This window comes from Camellia sinensis, chromosome 7, assembly GCF_055761805.1.
Source record: "Camellia sinensis isolate YWXY chromosome 7, ASM5576180v1, whole genome shotgun sequence".
Classification (NCBI taxonomy): Eukaryota; Viridiplantae; Streptophyta; class Magnoliopsida; order Ericales; family Theaceae; genus Camellia; species Camellia sinensis.
The window spans coordinates 199,938,549-199,964,335 of NC_138967.1; the positions used below are offsets into that span (position 1 = coordinate 199,938,549).

General features: G+C 36.6%; 1 long non-coding RNA gene and 1 pseudogene across 2 annotated transcripts in view; both read left to right on the forward strand.

Annotated features, from left to right (window-relative positions):
* Positions 1–20,562, forward strand: part of LOC114278945 (uncharacterized) — a 63,272-nt gene extending 42,710 nt beyond the window's left edge. The window contains exon 5 of one of the 2 annotated variants that reach the window (XR_014334867.1): positions 20,489–20,561. This is a non-coding gene — a long non-coding RNA (uncharacterized LOC114278945). Of the gene's footprint in view, positions 1–20,488 lie in introns of both variants that reach the window. The other variant, XR_014334868.1, reaches the window with a different exon arrangement.
* Positions 18,640–18,749, forward strand: LOC114286094 (small nucleolar RNA snoR74; annotated as a pseudogene).
* Positions 20,563–25,787: the final 5,225 nt, after the last annotated feature.

The following is a 25,787-nucleotide window of genomic DNA, read 5'->3' on the forward strand; positions in this document are numbered from 1 at the left end:
CTTGGTTGCTTCAGGGATTTCTCTCTTCTTTTTTTTTTTTTTTTCTCCGAATGCTTTCATGCACCCTATAGACAATGAAGACTTGCATGCATATATATATACAATGCTTGTTGCACAAATCTCTCTCTCTCTTGCTCTTTCTTTCTCTTCATTCTAAGTTTTCTTTCTCTCAATTCCAAGAGCATCATTAGCTCTTCTTCCCTAAACAAGCATGCAAATCAACACGTGGAAAGCATCCACCAAATTTCTGCAAAGGTTTGATTCCCTCTTTTTTTTTTTTTTTTTGTATTTGTATTTGTGTGGGTTTCTGAAAATTGATACACTAAGATTTTTAACTAAGGTATTTAGTAAGAATAATTATTATATTGAATCCTAATTAAAATAATTTATAAACAATAAATATTGAACACTCACCAAATTATTATTCTTAATAATGCCTTTGTTAGCGATTGAATTGAGTCAATTTAAAACTAACTTTTACACTAAAATACAATTCAGATAGACTGTAGACAAAATTAATTAATTAATTAATTTATTTATTTTCTTTTAAGAATAATTAAATGTGGGGTTTTCACAGCTACAACAAATTATATTCTTCAAATATACTTGCCGATTTAGCCCCAAATCAACGACAACAGAAGAAACACCAAGCCCTAATGCAAATCTACAAAGAAGTTGAACTCTCTCAGTCATCGTTCAATCTAGGAGCTTTGAATGTGCATGTATATTCTTCTCTTTGTTTCTTCGTCTCTTTTTCATCTTCTCTCCATCTGTTCTCTTCGTCTGTTTATTTGTCAGTCTCTTCTTCTTCATCTTCTTCTTCTCCGTCAATTCTTCTCTTCTTCTTCTTCTTTGTCAATTCTTCTCTTCTTTTCTTCTTATACCTATGCTGCCTTCTTCTTCTTCTTTTTCTTTTATTTTCTACGTCTCTTATTTTTTTCTTTTTTTCATGTCTTCTTCTCTGGACTGCTCTGTTTATTAAATATTTATTTTGAATTGCTTTGTTTCTTCTCTACTTTTGTGATTTAGATGGCATCTGAAGGTGTAAGAAAAGATCCTGCATGGAAATATGCACATCAGTTAGATCCTAAGAACCCAAATCAATTGAAGTGTAATTTTCATGGTAAGGTATCTAATGGAGGGGTTTATAGAGCCAAACAACACGTTGTTGGAGGTTCAAGGAATGTCATAGCTTGTCAAAAATGTCCACCTATGTATAGGAAGAGATAAAAGAGTATATGAGAAACAAGAAAACAATGAAAGAGCAAATTAACTTCTTGCCTCATTTTGATGAGATGAACAATGATCTTGAAGAGGATGAAGATGACGTTGCTTTTGAGATTCATCGGCCTTGTGGACCAAGTGGTAAATCATTGCCAAGCAATCAAAATAGTTCTTTTGCTGGATCAAGAAGGTTGAAGACAAAGGGGCCCATGGATGTATTCTACACACCCAATCCTGATTTTGTGGTGCAAAATAAAAAAGGAAAACAAACAATTGATCACAATGGTCCTTATAATGAAAAATTAATAGACCGAGCAATGATGAGAATTACAAGGTGGATATATGATGCAAGTATAGCTTTTAATGCAGAAGATTATGAGAATTACAAGGGGAGTGTTTGCCTCTTAAACCTCTCTGAAAACTCAAGATTTTTTAACCCTTTTGAAAAGGAAGGGAAGGGCTTTATTTATAGGCAAAGGGAACGGTTCTGAAACCCTTTTTAGGGTTCTTTTGCTTTCTCCTTCCACCTCCCACCAAAAATGTACCAAGATTGAGTTTCCATACCTGGCTCTGTTGTGCTTGGATTTGTGTACGTGTCATCCCTGCTTGTATTCCATGTTCTTGGCTTGCTTGTGGCCCAAGCAAGTCTGAATTGTCTTAAAATCAATGTTTTTGATAAAATCGGTCACTAATTTTGGAAAATATGTTTGATCAAAGCACAATCGGGCTTATCTCTCTTTCTCAGGGTTAAAAAGTCAGTTTTTTTTTTTTTTTGGCTAAAAACGGGTTTATAAAGCAACTCCAAATATCATTGCACATTTTAAAAATGAAGTAATTTACCACTTCATCATCGGGAGGCTTGCAAGCGCCCGAAGTCTTAGGGTTAGTCAAAATGGGTGTCTACAGTTACCCCTCTTTGATAGAGCCCAAACAATCATGAAGTGATAAGAAGCGAATGTCAAAGATTCGAGAAATCCCAATTGACTTAACCCTAAGGCTTAAGGCATTGCTATTCATTCATGCAAATGATAGAACTTGTAGGTTTCCTACATATCCTTGATGCAAAGAATCAGATCAGTGTAGTTCAGGGATGGCTGTGCAACAATTTATACATGAGTGAATATGCGCAACAAGCACTTAAGCAATCATCCAAGCATGCATTCTAAGAAGAGGAGAGTGGGTGATACTTTCCATACTCACCTTGTCGTACCTATGCCAAGTTACTTTCCATTCTTTTCCAAGTTGTGCCAATCCTGCAAATTTTTCCAAGGAGAGCTATCCAGATAATACACACCACAATGTGGTTAGAGTGATGCCATTATAATGCCAATGTATGCCATTTCATGCTCATATCGATGAGTTATGGGTTTATTAAAGGCCCAGTGGTGCTGTTCTGTGCTTGTATTGACGAGTCACAGAGGTATTAAATACCGAGTGGTGCCATCCCATGCTTGTATTGACGAGTCATTGGGTTTAATAAATGTCAAGTGGTGCCACCCCAAGTCAGGGAGATTTAATAAATGCCAAGTGATGCCATCCCATACTCGTATCGACGAGTCATGGGGTTTAATTAGATGCCAGGTGGTGTCGTTCCATGTTCATGTCGACAAGTCATGGAGATTTAATAAATGCTAAGTGGTGCCATGATGCCATCACATACTCGTATAGACAAGTCATGGGGTTTAATAGATGCCAGAGGTGTCATTCTATGCTCGTATCAACGAGTCATGGAGATTTAATAAATGTCAAGTGGTGTTGCCATCCCATGCTCGTATCGACAAGTCATGGGGATCAATAGATGCTAGGCGGTGCCATTCTATGCTCGTATCAACGACTCATGGAGATTTAATAAATGCCAGGTGGTGTTATCTCATGCTCGTATCAACTAGTCATGGGGTTTAATAGATGCCAAGTGGTGCCTTCCCATGCTCGTATTGACGAGGCATGGGGGTTTACAAGGTGCCATTCCACGCTCGCACCGACAAGACATGGGGTTTACTGGGTGCCAAGTTGTGCCTTTCCATGCTTGTGTCGACGAGACATGGGGGTTTATTGGGTGCCATTCCATGCTCACATTGGTAAAATGTGGGGTTTATTAGATGTCAAGTGGTGCCTTTCCATACTCATATCGACGAGACATGGGTGTTTATTAGATGTCATTCGACGCTCACATTGACAAGATAGGGTTTATTTAGATGCCAAGTGATGCATTTTCATGCTCGTATCGACGAGGTATAAAGGTTTATTAGGCACCATTTTGCATTCGCATCGGCAAGATGTGTGGTTTCTTTGCTAATCTATACAAAGTGGTGCCAAATGTTTTGCCTAAATGTATTAAATGGTGCTGAATGTTTGCTAAAATTTACCAAGTGGTGCCAAATGTTTACCAAAATTTACCAATGCCAAATTACTCATGTGCCAGTGTGATGCGGTGCCATGTAATCGAATTTCTCATAAAATGATGTTCCTTAGAAAGTGTACCAATGCTTGAACTTGAGTTTAGGACGTACATGTGCCTTGGGAGGTCACCTGCAGGTGAAATGGGTTGAAGTAATAAAAAGCTCCTGATTTCACATGCCAATCAACTTGTCATTTTCATCATGCTCAAATCTTGTGTTTATAATGATTATCATGTGAGGCCAAACTATTTCATGATCATTGCCAAAACCTTCTCTTTTGCTGAATGCTTCGCTAACTGGTATGATTGAAGCGCCTTGCCTGTAAAGCTCCTCATCCAAAAGTTTTGCAAATTCGCTATGGATCTTTACTCTCTTTGATCATTCAGCCTTTGTATGTGTGGTGAGAGGCTGCAGACCTAGCTACTAGTCAGTTGCACCAGAACCATTTTGGCATGCTAGAGTCAAGTAGGTACCTAATAATTATCGGGTAAATTATAAATACACCCCCTAAGGTTTTCTTAAAATACGAATTACCCCCTATGGTTGGGAAAATTACAAATACCTCATTGTCATAATTTTTTATTTAACAAAATTAACTGAAAAAATGAAATTTCTAACTGTTCTTCTATACAATAATAAAATTATTTGAATTATTAATTGAAATAAAATTTTAACATCATTAAAAACTCTTAATTAACTTGATGATTTATTAATAAAAGAATTTATTTGTTATGAAATTAGAAACCTTAGAGGCCATAATGTAATTTTTAAAACCACATGAAATAATTAATAATTTAAATAAACCTTATGAGGTGTGTTTGTAATTTACTCCTAATTATCTTTCATTTTCGGTTCCTACTTCCTATCCCTTATCTCTGGCTTTCAATTGTACTTGTTAGGTTCCTTATAGGCATGCTCACAACTATAGGACATTATCGACCATGATGACACTGATCTGGGAGTATGTATGGGCGCTCGGGGCCCGATTCAGGTGACTTTCCTTTCCTACCATATAACGATTCAACTATACTATAATCTTGGCCGATTATGAGTTCCTATTTGATTCTTACAAGTCATTGGCCTATCTAGGAATGCGGGAGGTGCATCTGCATCCCATACGGCTAGGGGAGGCAGTTCAGATGATGACTATGAGTCTAGTAATAGTAGCGATGATGATGATGATCAAGATAAAGGGGGTCCATTTCAAGGTAATTCGAAGTGCCCTTGGGAAGGCTGATCGGGTTCCATTTGCCATAGTCTTTAAGATGTTTATGCTTTTCATTTTCTTTTTTTGTATTTTTTTTCTTTTTCATAAAATATTGTACAGGATGTCTTTAGGGGATGTCCCATGTTTTTCGTAAAAATCCATGTTTTGTATAGATCCAAAATTTTCATAGAATATGCAATGAAATCCAATATTATTTTTGTCAAAATGTTTTATTTCTTTCAATTGCTTGGCCTTTTGTGCTTTTCTCATGAATCTCACAAAGACTCTTGAACATGACTAAGACAATAAAACAAAATTACAACTTAAAAACGCTATACATGCAACCTAACAACCTAACATGACTCTGACATTGATGCCGAAATACCCCCATTGTCTCTGAAACGTCGTCGTGCCCTGAATGAACCAATTGAATTGCCATGGCTGATGAAGATGTGCTTGTGTGCCAGTTAAACCATATTAGAATTTAATATCACCGTGTTAACCTTCCAAGGTGAGTTTCAAGAGTGTAGACAGGCTACTCTATGTATCTGCTTGTTTGCCAAGTTCCTAGCGATATCGAGTAGTGGGATAGTTAGCCCTATCTTGGTTGATGTGGCCAAGCAGGTTAAGGACGAGAGGAGCTTCATTGGTTTAGTCTTGGTGGAGACTTTGATAGGTTTGGATGAGGTTCGTGCTAGTAAGACTGCAAACTTTGCTGGGAGCCCGCTATTGCTTCAAGTACCCACCCATCTCACTTGGTTTCTCATCTTTCACCTCTCTATTCTTTTATCTCTCTTTTCTATTTTTGTATACTCCAACTTACTTTTTCTACTCATCTCACACCTTTCTATTCTTTTTGTCTCTTTTTTTCTTTTTCTCTTTTTCCAAATGTGGCTTATGGACAAGTTGAAGATGTGGGCAACTCCTACCCATTACTCGGCGATATCATATCATACTCAGGCCCAATTTGGTGAAAATGAATTCCGCTAAAGATTGGCATGATTGGATGTGCGCCCGGACTCACAGAGACATTGCTTGGTGTTACCCCTAGTTAGCACTTCCAGCTATGACCCGAGAGATGCTTCATTTCCCAAGCGTAGAGGTAGTTAGCCTGACTCATATGGTCTACTATTTCCCTCATCAGATTATGTAACAATTTGGGCATGAACAGGTGGCTCATTTCAGTTCTCCTTCATACCCTTCTCCTTTTACTTTTCGAGTTTCTCACTTGAAGTCCAATGCCAAAGCTTGGCAAGACAGGACATTCATGATGGTAGAAGAGGGTTCCAGCTGCAAACTATCGGGAGCATTCATCTAGTGGCTTGAACACGAGATTTAGTGGGTCAAGACGCATAAGAAGAGACCATTCAAGAGGATAAAGACCGAGTGATTCTTGACTTACGGTGCCCCTAGTTTAGAGTTTTTCCACTTCTGTTTAATTTAGAAGTTCAAGACTTTTGTCAAATAGGAATTAGTTAAATTTGCTTTCATATGCTATGTCTGAGATTGTTATCAATAAAATAGTGCAATGAAGTTTATTCCCTTATTTTGAAAAGTTTGTATAATTGGTCAACCAGAAAGGAACACAAATCACTCACTCTTCTCGTTGAAAACAACTCAAATATAATTTTGCAAACTCACTAATTAGACATTTCCACAATCGAATCCATGAGTTGAACAACTAAAAATCCCCCTTAATACTTAGTAATCCGATGCTAGATGCTAATGACTGGTGCTCACAAGTTGATGGAATCTGGACGAGATAGGGCCAAACTTCAAGAGAAGGTTGCCTACGTATCCCAAGAGTGGGAATCATGTCATTCTTAGTTCAGGTTGAGGTTCACTCGAGTGTTAACTCTCTCTTTTTGTGCTCTTTACTTTTGCCAAGGCCGCTTTTTCAGGTTTTCAACCTTGCGAGCTTCTATACTTTTTTTTTTTTTTTTGTATTCTTTAAATTTTGCTTAGGTCGCCCTTTCTGGTTTTCAGCCTAATAAGTTCTCTCAAGGATAATACTTCTTTAGCTTGCCTAAGTTAATGGAATGTGTAAATTCTAACCCATTCTGATCCATCATTGTAACTGCTCATTTTTTATTTTTTTTTGATAATATACAGCCCCATCCAGTTTAGCTTGTATTTTCCCTTGGGTCATGCACCGAAGCTCGATTCCTCTTTGAGCGCTAGATCCCCATTTTTCAGACTCCAATCCTTCATCTTCTTGTTAAATGCACGGGCAATTCTATGCTAATAAACTCGGACATGATACAATGCATGAAGCCTCTTTTCATCTAATAGCATCAATTCCTTTTTGCCACTCAACCTCTTGAATTTGCCATTCAACCAACACTCACGGTGAAGGGATTTTAATCTCGATGGGCAAGACAACTTCCATCCCATGGGCCAAGGAATAAGGAGTTGCCTCAGTTGAAGTCTTGACTGATAACTGATATCTCTATAGTGCAAATGGCAGCTTGTTTGGCCAATCCTTGTATTTCTTAATTGCCTTTTGTAGAATGGATGATCCTCTTCTTCTTCGTTGCCCCTTATAGATAGACCTCTTTCTCTATGAAATTCCAGATGTCGTAGTACTAAGGATGTCCATCTTGGGCTTTTTCCACTACAACAATCAACTCGTAGGCTAGTGCATATCTCTACTTTATGATGGTTGGTCTCATTTTAATGACTTCAGGGATGTCAACAATACAAGGCAAGGTAGCCAAGGCATCAGCGGCCCAGTTGTTCTCCTTCAACATGTGGGTAACTGTGACTTTCTCAAATCTAGATAGTAGACAATCCAGAGTCTGGTGATATACTTTCATCATCTCTTCTTTGACTTTCCAATCTCCTCTGGCTTGTGAGACCACCAAATTCGAGTCACTGACAACATCCGACCGCTTTGCCCCTAGTTCAAGGGCTGCTTCTAATCCAACAATACAAGCTTCGCACTCCAGCTGATTGTTTGAAACTTCAAATTGAAACTTGAAGGACAATGGCACTTGGGTTCATCGAGGCAATAAGGACCCCTATTCCATAGTCGATTTGGTTTGAAGCTCTATCAAAGTACAATTTCTAAGTTTCCTTCACAATCTGCATGATTGATTCATCCAGGAATAGGTATTTCGAACTACCTTCTCCACTAACCGATTGATTTATCAGGAACTCTACCATTGCTCTGCCTTTCACTAATTTTCTAGTGATGTACTTCAAGTCAAAGTCGGCCAGAAGCAACAACCATCATGCCAACCTACCAGTTAGTGCTGGTTTCTTAAAGAGATATTTGATGAGGTCTAATCTTGAAACCAACACCACTCAGTGGGTGAATAAGTAATGTCGTAACTTTCGAATAGCCCACACCAGTGCGAGATAGGTCTTCTTTAAAGTCAATAACTTAAATATTTTCATCTAATCGAAAACCTTCCATAATTTCCAAAATTCTACTCAGATATTTTCTTTTTCAAAATTCTTTCATCCCAAGGAACTTTGGGTTTCATTCCAAGTGCCTAATCAAACAATTGTCTCCTTCATCAAATATTTTTCAAGGAAAATAGAATTTCATTCAAAATGAAAGACTTGATCACCACTTCTGTATCTACCATATTTCATAAAATTTGAAATTCCCCCTAAAGTCAATGACTTAAAGATTTTTATTCAATCAAACACCGTCCATAATCTCCAATGCTGTTATAGACCTGACTTCCTTCGCGTGCCCCCCTTTCGGAGAGGGCCTGAATTTGGTCTTACTACAGTTCGGACTCCTATCACAGTTCTGAATCTAATCTCACAAAGTGCAATGTGAGACTGATAAACACCAAAGAGTCCAAATCTGGCAATTGGTTTTGAAAAATCAATTTTGAAGAAAAAAAAGCACCAAACATGGACTATTTTGCCAGATTACAGAGCCGCCACCTAAATATTTTATTTTGGGAAATTTAGAAAACCCTGACTCGTGCCTAAGGCCACGTGTCCGTCATCACCAAAGTTGCCTCGACTCGGGAACTTGGGTACGAGAGGGGAAGGTCCTGAAATGAGTACCCCCGCTTGCCCGATCAAATGATCGGCCTCTACTAAGCATGATATGTTGTTTTATAAACCCTGTGTTCTTATTCCGGTTATTTAGCTAACTAACTATGTGATGCGCACAACATACAAGTACAGACTCAATCACGAGAATTGGAACAAAACAATGCATGTTTGTTTTCAAAAATGGTTTAAAAGTGCTACTCGCAAGTACGCTAAAGCGCGGATTTGCCACCCTCAAGTGGGCTTTAAAACATGATTTTGTGACTTCGCAAAGTGGGCTTAAAGCTCACAATCATCGAGTTGTTCCAATTCAGGCAATCAAGTCTCCACCCACAGGCATTCATGCAGTTAAGCACTTAAGAAAATAGCCTCATGGCAAGCATGCATCATGGCAGCACTCACACTAATACAAGTATGCTAAAGTGTAAACACTTACAGTGTACTCCGAGCCAAAACAGAAGCTAGTTAGAAATCAATGCATGATCCTAACTATACAGAATGCCTAATGCAACACATGCAATAATGCAACTGAATAGGCTCGGCTATCTAAGATGGCATATGAATGCAACAATTGATACACGTATTCAAATAGGTATTGAAATACAATGCATTTTGAATGATGCGCCGAACCTGGTGCATGCAAGACAAATGAATGATGCACGCATACAAAGCATAAGGTATGCTAATTGAAATATGCCCTAACTAACCATCGAAAGCTGATAAGTAAAAGGGAGAAAGAAGTGGGGTTGGAAGACATGCACACACACACGCACCCTTATTACAATATTGCCCTCTTGCGAAGGAGGGTCCGAATAAACAAGCTAAGCTACACTAAGCTAAGCTAATTATTACAAACCAACTAATTAACTATGCTAAACTAATTAATTACAAACCAATTTGAATTTGAATAACTAGTTACACAAACTAATTAATTACAACATTTGAATAATTAGCTATACTAACTAATTAAAGCGATAAAGTGGCCTCACAGGCGAGGTAGACATGCATGCTTGGTTGGCATCCGCTTGGAAATCCATTGCTTTGCCATCAATTGCCTCTATTTGCACGTGCCATGGTTTCTGAACATTGAACCAACCTTCACACGGCTTCTGCTCCAAAACAGGATCATTTCTGCACAAAAATGGACTGGTGGCCGGTCGGCCACCTCAACTGGCCGGCCAGCTAGTGAGAGTGGTCGGTCGGCTACCTCAAGTGGCCGGTCAGCCACCTGTTTTTCCAAAATGCTATTTTTGCTGCAATAGAGAACAACAGAGGCACAACAATATATTTGCAAGGAAATGTGTGTACTGCCACACTCCTCATCATTTCTCAAGCTCAAAGGAGTGTAACGCTCAGCTTTTAAGCCACCAACCAAGCATCTCAATGCATGATGGTCCAAAAGCCAAGCTTGTACAAGCTTAGTGAATGCGCACATAAGACTCAAAGTGCCTCCACCCCTATCATGCATGATCAAGGGTATTGGCGACCAAGAAATGTGACACGTTTCATCACTTCGAGTATGAAACGTCCCACATTTCTTGCGTTTGGATTAACGTCCGATCCAAACACATGCAATGCAAACAACATGCTTATCTTAGTCATGTTTTACTTGATTCAATTTTGTTTACACATTTTAGCTTACCAATTCGTCCTTTAACCGGTTAAGTCTAATGTGAAAAGTCCTCTAATTGGAGAGATGGCCTAAGCCACAAGCACCTTAAGCATGAAAGAAGCCTCATGTTTTTGGTTAGTAAAAACCCTCAAGAGAAGGCTAAAATCATTAGGCATGAGAGCCTCAATCCCATGCTCAAGCCAACAAGGGGCTAAAGACCTCTTTCAAAGAGAATGAAAGAGTGAAACAATGGAGTGCAATGGCATATATTTCAGCACTGAAATGACATGCGAAATGACTTAAAATCATGCAAACAAACCATACACAACATGTTAGGAGTCAAAAGCATTGAAACTAGTAAAGGATACAACACTAGAGGTATGCAATACAAAGCTCAAATGAGCAAATCAGCAATGGACAGACCTAAAACATGCCAAATCAGTGGCCTAATCATGCTGGAATTGAAGCATAAAAGGCAACAAAATCATGCGCACAAATTGGCTCTTAAGCAAGGCATAATACACAACTCTCAAAAGCATTTAAAGAGTGATATATGTGAGAGTGTGACAGCAGAATATGCTCTGAAATCACATGCTAAATGATGCCATATCATGCAAATAACTCAAATAAAGCATGCTAGGAGGCTTAAAACTCAAAGCTAGTTAAGGCACTTGCACTATAGCTATACAAAGCAAGCCTCAAAGGGCCAAGACCACTCAAAATAGTCTTAAAGCATGCTAAAACATTAGCAAAAATATGCTGGAGTTGAGCTAACACAATCTAGAATGATAGGCATACTCATTAGGCATGTTAGGCTAGTAAGCAAAATTACACTACAAGTGCAAGATGCAAGAAACTGATGGCCAAACCAGCCAAAAACAGAGTTAAAGCAGGTCCAAAAAGTCACAAAAATATGCTGAGATCAAGCCATGAGATGGTAGAAAAATATGCTCATGTGTTGGGTCATCAACACATCCAAACAAGACAAGAGGAGAGAGGACCACCTCCTCCCATTTTAGACCTCAAAACCACCTTTCCACCACTGAAATTCCTCTGGAATTCAGTGGTTAAAGGGCCAAAAAGAGATGGTTTCAAAAGCTTTGAAAGATGGCACAAAACTTAGCAAAGCAAAGAGACAAGAAGGGTGGACCACCCTCAAACTCAAAAGGGGCTTAAACCACCATTTTTAGGACTAAAAAATAGAGTTTTCTTCAGTTCAAAACCAAGCCAAAAATAGTTTGCAAAGGTGGCAAAACAAGTGTGCAAGACAAGCTTAAAAGGGACAAGTACTTACCCTTGAAGCACAACAGCAAAACAGGTGCAAATCTGAACCAAAACCAGCTTTGAGAGCTCAAATAGGACCTCCAAGAATCTCAGCAACAAGGTAGAGGTGTTTGATCTAGGGTCTCTTTGCAAGAGTGTAGGAAATTCTCACTTCTAAGCACAATATAGGAAGAGAGAGAGGCTGGAATTTTGCTCACAAAATTATAGAGAGAGAGAGAGAGATATTTAGAGAGAGAGGTTCCCAAACTTGTTAACCTCTCAAAATGATAGATATAGCCTCCATATATAGCAATACAAGAGCTCAAGGTCAAAATATCTGAATTGGGACAGCTGGAGGTTGTGTAGAACAGCTGGAGGGAAAAGATCTGCAAAATATCTGAGTTTTGGACATAACTAGCCAGCCGGCTACTTTTCAGGCTGACAGCAAAAATCTGCTTTGCAGGTCAAACTTAAAATGGGCAATATCTCCTTCATATGGACTCCTTTTTAGGTCATTCTTGTGTCCAAATTGAAGCCCCGGAAGTAATCTTTCCAATGGTGCAGCCTCACATCAAAATTCAAAGTGTGAAAAGAGATATCTCTATTTTAGTGAAGACTGCTCAGTTTTGGCTCAATCAGATTCATGCCCAACTTCAACCAACCATATCTCCCTCATCCGGACTCGACTTTAGGAGATTCTTGAGTGAAAAATGAAGCCCCGGAAGTCTTCTTTCCAACGATGGTGGCCTCATAGCTGGAATCCAAGTGTACAAATGGATAGACCCGATTTAGCGAGGGCTGCTCGACTCTCTCTTAACGGTTCATGCCCATCTTCTTCTCCAACTTGGTTTCTTCCCTCTCCTCTTCTTTTCTTCAACTCCAAACCTCTAAACAAGATGTTTGAAAGATTTTTTCAGTGATCTCACCTCTCTTTCATTTATTTCCACTTTGTACTTGCTCGGTTTACCGAAAAGCGCAACATTTAACAAAATGCGAGCGTCGAAACATCGTAGGAACTTTGTTTTAAAAATATTTTGAAAGAGAGGGTTTTAAGGTCTAAAATCTTTGGTCAAAATAGTTTTAGTCCAAAAATGGGTTATAAGGTTGGGATTTGACTCTCTCTCTTTGCCGAAGAAATCAAACCTTTGCACAAGATAGCCTGCACCATCGAATGATCCAATCAGTGGCGCCCAAGTCTTAAGAACGGTCAAAAATGGGTGTCTACAGTTGTACTTAAGTTGGAAAGTTTTTTTTTTTTTAAGAAGTTATTCTTTGATAACATATTTGCTTGGGTATTTAAATTTTGGAAAGGCAATCATTCTCAATTAATCACTAAGATAAGAATTCAAATTTAAACTCACCTTTAAATTGGGAAACTACCTCCTAATTTCCCACTGATTGCTCAATTCATAATCAAAATTTGAATCACTGCCTAAATTGAACCCCTAAATTTTGTAATTGGATCACTGTCCCCAAACGACTTAGATTGCTCCAAAATCACATTACTGCCATATTAGACTCTTCAGACTTTTTTTTTGGAATCTAATCATTGCCTTTATGATTGTTGATCTTCGTAATCAAATCATTTCCAAAACATCACCTAAGTACATAATTTGCATTCGTGTCTATTTGGGGATAGGGTTGTCGTATCCTAATTTGGAAATGAGATCTAGGATTCACTAAATCATACAAAAAGACAACAATACAATCCTAGAAAGGAAGGTATCATGTCCTAGTTTGGAAGGTGTTAATGCTCTCTATATGCAAAACGTAGGTTTGTTCACAAAAGGGTACATTAGTTATTACTATCAATATACATCTCATCCCACAAGGGAATGATCAAACAGTACTAATAACATAATCTGACACTTGTCTTATTGACATAACATAGCCCATGAATAGTGTCCGAAATATTATGCAACAAAGTAGGTTTCTTTAGTCTAAAATGATGCAATACAATTAACAATTAACCGCTAATTTCATGAAATAGAAATTTTCAAGTCAAGCTAACTTAATTCCCCAATAAAGTCGCCAACTGTTGGCACGGTGCCTTTTTTTAGTTTAAGACATTACTTCCCATACTGACTTACTTTGACCAACAAAGAGTCACCACTTAATTTTTAAAAGGGAATTAAAAAACCTTTAACAATGAAAACTAAATTAAGGCCTAGCCCGTCATAACTAAGAAAATTTTGGGTTCGGAAGCATAGGTACGAAAGGAGAAGGCCATCTTCATGGAAGCACCCCCCTTTGCCCAATCCAAAGATTGGCCTCTACTATTTTCCTATTTTATGATTTTAGTGGTTAATTATTCGCATAAATTCATTTTTAGAACTAAAACCTTTAACTAACGTAGACGATGTGATTTGAAGAAAATAAATACCGTCTATTTTAAATTTAAAGAATAAAGCCACGTTCCTTATAAAATAAGATTTTTCATAAAATAAAATAAAAAGGATTTTTAACATAACGTGGCCATAAACTTAAACTAAAATAAACAATATTCATAAAAACATACAAAACACACAATTTTGAATAGAAAAGCAATTAGCTTGCATAATTGAAAAAAATACAAGAAACAAGCATATGCTAAGGAGGAAAAAAGGACTTACTCGATCGCCTACTTTCAGCATCTTACATGCATGCATAAAGTGAATATGCCCTAATATGCAACTAATACATACAGTGATGGTCCTAGGCCCGGTTTGAGGCCACTAATGATGAATATGCACAAAGATACAGCTAACAAATAAAAAAGTATATATATAAACTAAACTAAATGATAATCAAACCGAACCATGCATGATTATTGTGTCTAAATAAGACCTAAAACATGTTCTGATGACATAGAAGAAACATGCATAGAAAGAGGCGAGAAAGTTAATGAAATAAAAGAACTACATGATAGAATGATGAACTAACAACCTAGCTTGGATACATATTGAAAAATAAAGTAAGAACATACAGAAATATAGAAAGGTGAAAGAGTTTTGCATACTGGTTTGATTAAACCGAAGAACACACCAAGAAATAGTAAGAAAAGGCAAGTTTCTTGCTTGCAAGCCTCCCTCAACCTTAGGTTTTTGAAATAGTTTGGGTTCTTCACACCTTAGGATGATTTACAGAAGTTCAAAGCTGCTGTGGATGGAGGAATTTCGTGGCTAAGGCTAAGGGGGAGGAGGATGGGAGTGTTTGGCTCTTAAAACTCTTTAAAAGCTTAAGATTTCTTAACCCTTTTGAAAGGGAGGGGAAAGGCTTTATTTATAGGCAAAGGGGAAGGTTCTGGAACCTTTCCTAGGGTTTCATCGCTTTCTCCCTCCACCTCCCACCAAAAATACACCAAGATTGAGTTTTTATACCTGGCTTTGCTACGCTTGAATGTGCGCACACGTAACGATTGTGTACATGCACCCTTTGCCATGGTGCACGTGTCATCCTTGCATGTATTTCATGTTCTTGGCTTGCATGTGACCCAAGTAAGTCCGAATTTTCTTCTGATCAATGTTTTTGATAAAACCAGTCACTAGTTTTGGGAAATATGTTTTATCAAAGCAGAATCGGGATTATCTTTCTTTCTTGGGGTTAAAAAGTTAATTTTTTGGCTAAAAACGGGTTCACACAACAACTCCAAACATCCTTAAACATTCTAAAGATGAAGTAATTTACCATTTCATCATCGGGAGGCTTGCAAGTGTCCGAAGTCTTAGAGTCAGTCAAAATGGAGTGTCTACATTATGGTTATGGATTTTTTATTGGTCAATAAATGTTTTACTGCTTCCAAACTGGAGTCTAAACCATATTTGTGTTTGGATTACCAAGAATGAATATCAATGAAATATATTTTTGAAGCCATGGGGGATCATTCAATGCAATTTTAACCCTAGGTGTGATGCCTGAAGTGAATCTCATAAATGAAAATTGTCCTCCTTCCCTTACTGTCTGAAAGCAAAATTTTCTAATTCAATCACTAGTAGCCACTAATTTCATCATTTTTTCAACCAAAAATACTTCTTTCAAAGCCCTAGTCCTTTCCCTACACCATAAGCCTCATCTTTCATTACCCTAGTACTTTCCCTACACAATAACTCTCATTCTCTCTAACAATTAAAACCTTAAAGACCAACACTTCACAAAAGTCCCAGAACCATATTCCTAAACTCACACACCAAACATCTCCAAAACAATGCCAACATCTTTCCTTCAACCACTCACTCCTGGCATTGGCAGAGCACCAAGACTTAAACGTAATTGTTACAATTCATAGTTCCCAAAACTTTGGTTTTCTTTGCTTAATTATAACTAAAAACTGTTACTCTTTCTGTGCAACCAAACAAACTCACCAACCTACAGCTACAAAAACTAAATCATAATGCCCTTTGGAACAGTTCCCTAGGCTAGAAATTGGCTAAAAAGTGAAACATGCAAAATGACAAAATACCCCGCGGTGCCCTTCAAAAAGATAAATAAAAGAGTTATGAGCATTTTATGAAAATGACTCATTGTTTACCTCCTGAGAGGGTAAAACGACCATAACTCAAAAAAGAATAAGTATTTGATGTTGAAACCAGCTGGAGAAGAAAATAAAGTCTCCAAGCTTTTTGATATCTAGATAGCATAAAAAAAGTTTGAATGTGCCCAAGATGCTTCCCTGAAATTAGACCTAAAAACGAACCAAAAGGGACTAATTTTGTGCTGGGCTGACACCCTCAAAGTTACCGAGCTGGCACACGGTGAGTGGTTTCTGAAACCTCAAATCAATACAGTTCCTAAGCTTTCTCAACCGCTCAACCTTGTAAGTAGTTTTTGAAGAATGCCACAAATCTCTAGCAACAAAATTGGCAATGAGTCAATGACAATATAGAAATCACAGAGAAGGTTGAGAGATAAATCCTGGAGTTTATGTACATTGGTCAAATTTCACAAACAAATTCTCCCTCAAATTCCACCAGTCGTAATTGTAAATCCATTTGTACTCATCACTTTGTCCTTATCCCTTCCACAAATAGTTTACCTGCTCTTATTCTTGAAACAACTCTCCAACCAATCTAACCTTATTAACTAAAGAACAGCACCCTCCACCCTTTCAAGATAGACCTATGGAAATTGCTGCCCTAAAAACTAGCAAAAGACTATCTCTACTGAATTCAGGATTTGATACCCTAAAGGATGACTTTTTATAAATTATCAAATCCCACAAAAATCCAAAAGCATCAGTCCATATGAAATAGAATAGAGAGTTGTTTTGAAAGGAAAGAATAAACCCTTCAAATAGATTAATCTATTGGGGTTAGGAATCATTAGAGCTAGTCCCAATTTATCAGTGACTTTAAACCTCATTCAGCCCGCAGGAATGCAAGGCCCAATTTATTTCTCCTATTTCCTTCTATTTATTTGCTCCATTTCCAGTTTTTCCCTAGACAGGCATCAAAACCACTGGGATTCGGCATCGCTCTCTTTCTTTCATCGTCTGAAGAACATCGGTATGAATCTCTATCACTCTCGATCTCTCAATCTCTCTTTCGATCTCTCAATTTCTCCCCCGATCTCTAACTTTCTCTTAATCTCAATTTCTTTATCTCTCTCTCACAATCTTGTTCTCTTTATATCTGCATACAAATTATCTAACCTTTTTTAGATAATTTTTCTTCTCCTAAAAATCTCTCTATACAAGTATATATATGAATTTATATATGTATCTCTATGTATTGATTGAATAATCATCCTTCTTTCATTTTCAAGTTCTCGACTGATCCAATTGTTAATTGGCGGTGGAAAAATTTACTCCTTTGAGAAAAGAAACCCTAACTTTCTTATTGGATTTAAGTTCTACTCTATTTGTTTATATGTTTGTTCTGGTTTTGTTCTTGTTTAGATTTGTATTGAACAACTCTTTGTTAGCTTTTTGTTTACTGTTTCGGAATTGATTTCAATTTGTTAGCTTTTGTAGTTTGAATATCATGTTTATTGACAAATGTGTTCAGTTAAAATATAGCTAATGTGTTGATTATTGTTGATGTTGTGATTAATTGCAGCAATTTTCAACGTAGATGAATGGGAAATTAGTTTTTGTTTCCAATCCCAAACTAGTAGGAGTATAAACTCTAATTATTTGATGAATATTTTGCCAAAAAAATAAAATAAAAATGATTAGATGATTACAACTAAGAGCATATATTTTGTGATAAAGAGTTGCTAGAGCTTACATCTTAAAACTAGAACTAGAACTAGAGCTGCAAGACAAATGGGAATACATTATATAATATAACTGCAACGTTGTAAGGTATTTATTGATGAAAACTTCAATATATTTTTCTCAAATTTTTGAATTTTTATAATGTAAAAATCTATGTGTCATTATATTATTGGTTCTCGTCAATTTTTTATTCTTTTTCACTTTTAATTATCAATATGGCAATACCTTTCAAATTTTGTCCATTAATTACAGAATGTTTGGAATTTTCAACAATATGGAAACTTTCTATTCCTTAAATTGATGATGAAAATCTCAATATATATTTCTTAAATTGTTACTGACACTTGATTTGTAAACCACTTGTTTTTTGCTTAATTGGATAGTAAATTGAAATTAAAAAAAAAATAAAAATTGAGGACTTCTTGTTTTTTCCTTTGTAGATTTTTTGGTTTTTGCTTTTGTGGACTTATTGTCCTCCTTTGTACTTCTCTTTTCTCCTTTTTAATAAAATTCTTCTTTTGTTGTTGATCAAAAAAAAAATTTGAAATAAATTTTTTTATGGTATAATTTAAAAAAAAAAAAGTTATGCCTTTTGGACAAATTGTTTAAGAGAGGATTTTTTTTCTTAAACCTGAGTCTTATTTCCTCATCTTCTAGCAGCATTTCTTCTTTAAACAGCTGGAAATTTAGCATCAACATTGTGTTTAGATTGTATTAACCTGATGAAAAAGCAGAGGCCTATTGCCTTCTTATGAGAAATCATTTTTTTCGTTGTTATTGGGTGAACCTCTTGAGTAGTTAATGACTGAAGGTTTAGTAAATGATGGGACATTATAATCAATTGAAGTATGTTAGTTCAATTAATGGATGGGGCCAATAATAATGTCATAATATATGTTGGTACACTAATTGATATATCAATTGGTGCATGTAACACCACCGTTAAGAATATGACAATGTGCGTTTGTTAATGAAGATGAGGGTATTTATTAGAGTAAGAAATTAATAACAAAAAAAAAAAGAAAAAAAGAAGCTATTTATTCGTATTTGTGTTTCTTGAAGCAATGAAGTTGACTTGGCATTTTGTAGATTATAGTGTGGTTGACTAAAATATTTTAACTGATGTTTTGGTTGGGAAATCTGAGACATAGAATTTTTATCATTATAATAATGTATGAGATAATGATCATTAGTTTAGAAAGTTAACTACTACTACTTTTTGTGTTTATTAGTTTTTATTGAGCCTTATGAAATGTGGTTGATTATGATACTATTATTTTATTTTGAGCTTTTAGTCTTCATAAATAATCAATTGCTCATTTTGTTCAACAGTTTCATGGGAAATTACTGGGCCATTGATTTTATTTTGTGTACTTTTTGAACTATAATGTGTTTTTCAAATTAAGTTATACTGTGTTTGTATAAAGAACAAATAGATAAACATGTTTTTTATTTGGAAATCATGGATAGATTTGCCAAATGAACTTCTATGTCAAAATTTTCAATTGTTCCACTCCACTATTGTTGAAGCCCTCCATTGCTTTTCATGTAGCTACATTCAATGTTTGATCTGATTCGACAATTTCATTCAATAGACATAGAGGAATAGCTTGATGCTCTAGGCAAAGTTGTTGATGCTGGTAAGGTTAGTGGCACTATCAGGGGTTTTGCTGCTTTTGTTGCCATTATCTTTGTGCCCATGTCATTTTGAATTTTCCTAATCTAGTCAAAGATGTTTTATTAGATCAAATATGTTGGGCTCAGTAACGAAACACCATATGGTGTCATGAAGTTTTTTCACTGTCAAATATGGCCCTAGTTTTCCCTAAGATAGTATCTTTACGGGTATTATATGGTCAATTCAAGGTCAGAAATTAGCAACCCATCATTCGTGTGTGTGTGCATGTGCTATCTGCAAGCTGAGGCTAATTTGTAACTCATTTTCTTTGTTCTAGAATTCATTTAACTTACTTTGCCAAAATTTTGATTGTGAGTTGGCTGAATGCTGTCATCATGAGAGGTATATTGATTGGTAATTGTGCCTTATAATTTTAGTAGTATGATGTTTTCCCTTTCTCACTATTAGACCTTTTTCAGGGTGAGCTTATTGACCTATAGCCCTCTGGCAATGGGCATTCTTTCTGGAAAGTATTTCTCATCTGATTGGGGTCCAACTGATGCTTGTTTGAATCTTTTTGAAGCTTGAACACCAACATGTTTAAATCTTGCAACCTCTTGATGAATATATCTCATTGCTCTATTCCTTTTGCCCAGGGAGGTATGTAGAAGGGGAGTTCAGTTACAACCTGTCCAACACTCTCGTAAAAAAAGCTACCAAAGTAAGCAAATGGTTCACACTCTGAGTATTAGATTTATTTTTGTACCAGCTCAGAATTGAGATACTGAGGAGACAATCTATCCTTCTTGAAATTATGAAGCATTCAACTATGATAAAAAAATGGAAAAGATGATAATCACCAACTTGTTGGTGTCTTTCATTAAGCTCAAGATTGTTTGTAGTAAGTATTTTATGCATGCTTAACTCTTTTTTTTTTTTTTTTTTTTTTTTGCAGGCATATATCGACATTGCAGAAAAATATGGTCTCCATCATGTATCTCTTGCGATTGGTATGATGACAATCTCTCTCTCTATACACTCACAATTGCTCACCTTATTGTATTTCGATCAATTCTCAAAGGTTTTACAAAGGCCTTGGCCTAAAACTTGATCATTCTAAAACCCATGTACCTTGTCACTGTGAGAATATATATTGTATATATGGCATGCTTGTGTATATTAGGAATTAGGCAATTTCCTTTTCTTGCTTGTGTATATTAGGAAATTGCCTAATTCCTAATATACACAATTTCCTAATATACACAAGCATGCCATATATACAATATATATTCTCACAGTCACAACCACAGGATTCTCGTTGCTGCGAAGTACTCCCTCACATCTGTATGTGCCAATTAGTGCTAGTAAAATTGCCTTTTTCTGAATTGTGTGCATGAAATTTCGAAGCTCTATCTGAAACGTGAAATTATTAATCAGACATCAAAATTGCTTTTTATTGCATGTTTTGACTGATCGATGGATTGAGATAGGAGTGTCTTTTATTGCTCAATAAAATCTTCATGTATGCAATTTTAAATGCGTATGCAATTTTACTATTGGTACAATGGTAAAACCTTAGCCTAATAACCTTGAGGTTATGGGTTCAAGTCATGGGCCAACCATTTTGCGCACTATGCCAAAGGTTAGGTGTGTACCCAATTTTTTCCCTTCCAAACACATATTAATGTGTACTAATTGAGCATTGTTTTTTTTTATCAATTGAACTAAGAAGCACAATTTAAAAAGTAGAATACAACTATTAAAAGTGTTAAATATAGTAACTTTATATTTTGTCTATTATACATACCATATTATTTTTATTATCATCCTTAGGATTACCATGCTTAGGTTTCTCTTCTCCTATATAGAGGAGTCATATATATGTTGTTACATTAATTATTCAACATAATATAACATTCTCTCTCTCTCTCTCTCTCTCTCTCTCTCTATATATATATATATATATATGTATATATTGTAACATGGTATTAAAACTAGGTTAAGTACCTAGTAATTTCGCTTCACAGGCAGGCGGTAGCCTTGCCTTGGCCGCCTGCTGGACCTCAACTCGATCCATTCCCGGACCTCTTTGTTTTTCCTTTCCAAAGTCTCTCTTCAGAGCGCAGATTTTTTTTTTTCTATTGCTTGGTTTTTCGAAACCCATCTCTACAAACTCTCTCTCTCTCTCTCTCTGAGGCAGCCTTAGTCACTACCTCCATCACACCTGTAACGCCCTCAAAATAATACAAATAACCCAACTCATAAGAGAAATGAATATAATATAATTGGTACGCTTTCACATAACAGAGTTCGTATTACAAAAGGGAATACATGCATTATACATTCACAAACATTCATTTTGAATCTACAGCATGCAATGCAAATTAATAACAACAAGTTAAATGCCTTACGGGCTCACATCTTTCCAAGACATATCTTGGTTTTAATCAAAAGTGAGCTTAGCTCATTACATCTTAAGCCCTTGGCTTTACAAAAATACACAATCAGAACAAGAAGCCCTTGCTTCCAAAAGTTTCTCCAACGCTATTGCCTTAGTGGAGGCATGCCATCATTACCTGAAAATGATATTCCCAAGAAGGGTGAGCCATAACCCAGTAGAAACCATCTAACACAGTAAATGAAATTTAGCAAAGGTATAAGTACACTATGCATATGCAACATCAAAGATAAAGGCATCCACATTATGTGTAGTCTTAAATTACCAAACTCAATCATTAAGCCATTCCCCTTCATTTCATTTAATTACATAAGCCAATTTCATCATTTCTCAACAACCCAAAAGAGATTACAACTCATTAGTTCTAGAACCACCTTATCAACATGTAAGCACTTCAAACTTTTCTTTCATAGATATTTCGTCCATGGGCAGCCGTCAAACAGGACCCATGTATTCTTTTACGGATATTTCATCCGCGGGCAGCCATCAAATGGGATCCATGTATTCTTTTACAGATATTTTGTCAGCGGGCAGCCGTCAAACGAGACCCATGTAAACGTAGGCTATACAAGCACTGCAATTGCCATTTTACGGATATTTTGTCTGTGGGCTAGGTACCCATGTATAATTTCGGGACTTTCACCCAGGACACTCCGGCCAACTTAATTATAATGGAGTCCATCTCCTTTCTCCTCCCAAACAATCACACATACATATGCAATGTGTTTAATCACAAACTCAAACAATGGAGTACATCCTCTTTCCACTTCCAAATAACCATACATATACAATGTTCATAAATATAGTCATATTCAATGACAAACACAAGTGATTGGTTTCAATTTACCTAATCCGCATGCAATTTCTACAACAATCATAGTTATCCTCCACCGATAACCCAATACAGTTATTTCTAAACAGATATCAAATCTCATAATAGATAGTTTATTCGAAACTATCAAACAATGAAATAACACATAACCAATCCCACTATTCAAATCAATACCCTTTTAATTTCACATTTTTAATGTCAATTTTCATTATTTATACAAAATAATAATTTGATTCAATTAGGTAAAATCCCCTTTTTTTCCCCAAATATTAGCCAAGTGCCAAAATCATCAAATCATACACAATACAACATCATTTTCAAACCTCTCAAGCATTTATTTCACCTTCACCCAAAAACCCCTCTTTCCATTTTGTGCCCAAACTCTAGGTTTGCCTTAAGCACCTCCAAATCGCATCATTGTTACACAAGATACAAATAACTAAGTTAAATATCATATGGAAGTGTAGAAAAGATCCCTACCTCAAGCTTAGATGAGAGAGAAGAGAGAAAAGCCCAAAAGTCGGCGTTGACAAAACAACAATTTGCCCTGATCAAAACGTAGCCCTTGACAAGCTTTACACTTAATCTCAAAGGAGCAAGGTGAAAAGATCACTCTAGGTGGGCAGATCTAGAGACTTAAGTGAAAAAGTTTGAGTCTTAGAGAGAGAGAAAAGAACTCACAGTTTGAAAGGAAAAGAGGAGGAAAAATAATGAGAAAAAGTGGTTTGGGCCTATTTATAGTAGTAGCAAATAGCCCCAAGGTCAAATAAAATAATAGACCCAAAAAAAAAACCCAAAGGTAGGGCCCATACGAACCCCAAAAATCTGAAAAAAAACACACAGGGGTCGACTCTTCGGGTAGGGGGGTAGACCCTTTAGGTAGAAAGACAATCTGGCAACAAGCAAGGGGGTTGACCCTTAGACAGGAGGGGGTCGACCCTAATTTCCAGTAACTAACACACAGATTTTGCAATATAAAAGGGTCGACCCTCCCCAGACTGGTGTTGATCCTATATTCCAACAACACTTCCAGAAACTTCACCAATAGGTAAGGGTCGACCCTTAGGAAGGCTGGTGTCGACCCTAGAATAGAATTTCTAAGTCTCCAAGGAGCTTTTGACAAGAACAAGTACGAACAACCAAACCCAACAAGTTTAAATCGGATTATACTCCTCCAAAACCAGCATACAACAACACCAAAGATTTCCAAAATAAAAATAAAGGATTCGAATACACTTCCCCAAAAGCTTCGAAGGATACAGGTGCTACAACACCACTCCCACCTTTATGTTCATTGTTTTTATATTTTTTTTTAAAATTAAAAAAAAAACAAATTTCTTTTTATATAACCTATGAAAATCTCCATTCTGCTCTACTCTGTCTTTTTCTCTGCTTTAACCTCAAATAAGTTTCTATCTTCAACCCTATTTGAGTTTGAGGGGGGTATTGTACATATATCATGGTGAGTATGGTGATATACCATGTGAACCACCTAAGTTGGCCATGTGGCGCACAACTCAAGCTGCCTCCTGTGTTACACTACCCAAGCTGCACCCTAGCACACAATCCAAGCCCTACCCTATGGTGCATAACCCAAGCTACCGTATGTGGTGCATCATCTAAGCCGCCCCTTGGCGCACCACCCAAGTCACCCCCTTGGCGCACTTTCTCATAAGTTGCCCCCTGGTACACAATTTCATCTGTTACCATTACCGTTCAACACCACGTCTGTTGGTTCAACATCCATTGCTTCTTTGCAAGGATCCGATATGACCCCTTAAACTATTCCGACATTGATTTCGGTCAATTCCTACCATGGTCCGATACGACCTTAAGCTGTCCCGGTGTTTGTTCCGGCTAGTTCCTACAACGGTTTGATACAATCATAAACTGTCTTCTGGCATTAGCTCCGGCTTTTGATCTATCTCAAGTGCCTTTGCGCTCCCGTTCGGACTTTGCAATCTATTTACCTTTTATTTAATTTTTATAGTTTTATTTCATGTTTTAGTTTCTCTCTTCAAACTCAAGTAAACTCAAGTTGGTATCCCTGCTTGAGTTTGAGGGGGGTGTTAAATATAGTAACTATATATTCTGTCTATCATACATACCATATTATATTCATTACCATACTTAGAATTATCATACTCAGGCTTCTCTCCTCCTATATAAAGGAGTCTTATATACATTGTTACATTAATTATTCAACATAATATAATATTCTCTATCTCTTTCTCTCTCTTAGATATTGTAACAAAAAGTATCAATGACATTCCACATTGGAAAATAACTTATTATCGAAGTTGTATGCATTCCTGCTTATGAGCTACTGATTTTAGCTTTAGGTATTGCAAGGAGAACCTGAAACTTGAAATCAACCTAAACTATCAATTTTGTAGGTATTAGTGCACTAAATCCGCATCCCCGTCAGAATTACTGTGAACTTGAAATCAAGACTCAAGGAGAACCTTTTTTGGGTGGTTTGGTTATCTTTAATTAATAAAAATTGATATAATTGAATCATTTTTTTTACAAAAACAACTATTATTATAACTAAACTATTCTCAGAACATGCAAGTAGAAGATGAATACCCCATAAATACCTTTGTTCCAAAAGTTAGGGTCAAGTGGTTGATTTGCAACTTGTTATTTGGTTAAATTAGCTAACTTACACGCACGCGCGCGCACACACACACACACACACACACACACACACTTGTTTGCTTGGATGTATGAGGTTACTACTATACTAGTTGTTTTCTTCCTATATTTGAAGTATCCACTCATATGGCTGAATGACAAAAGGCAGAGTTTTCATATTGATAGTTTAAACTTTGTTGTTTGTAGAGAACAGTTGACGAACCAGAAGACGTCTGTAATTTCATGGACAGTTTCTTAAATCACTTCCAATTTGTGAAGCTGTAGGAGGTGTGACATTGAAGATGAGTATCCAAGTTGAATAATTGA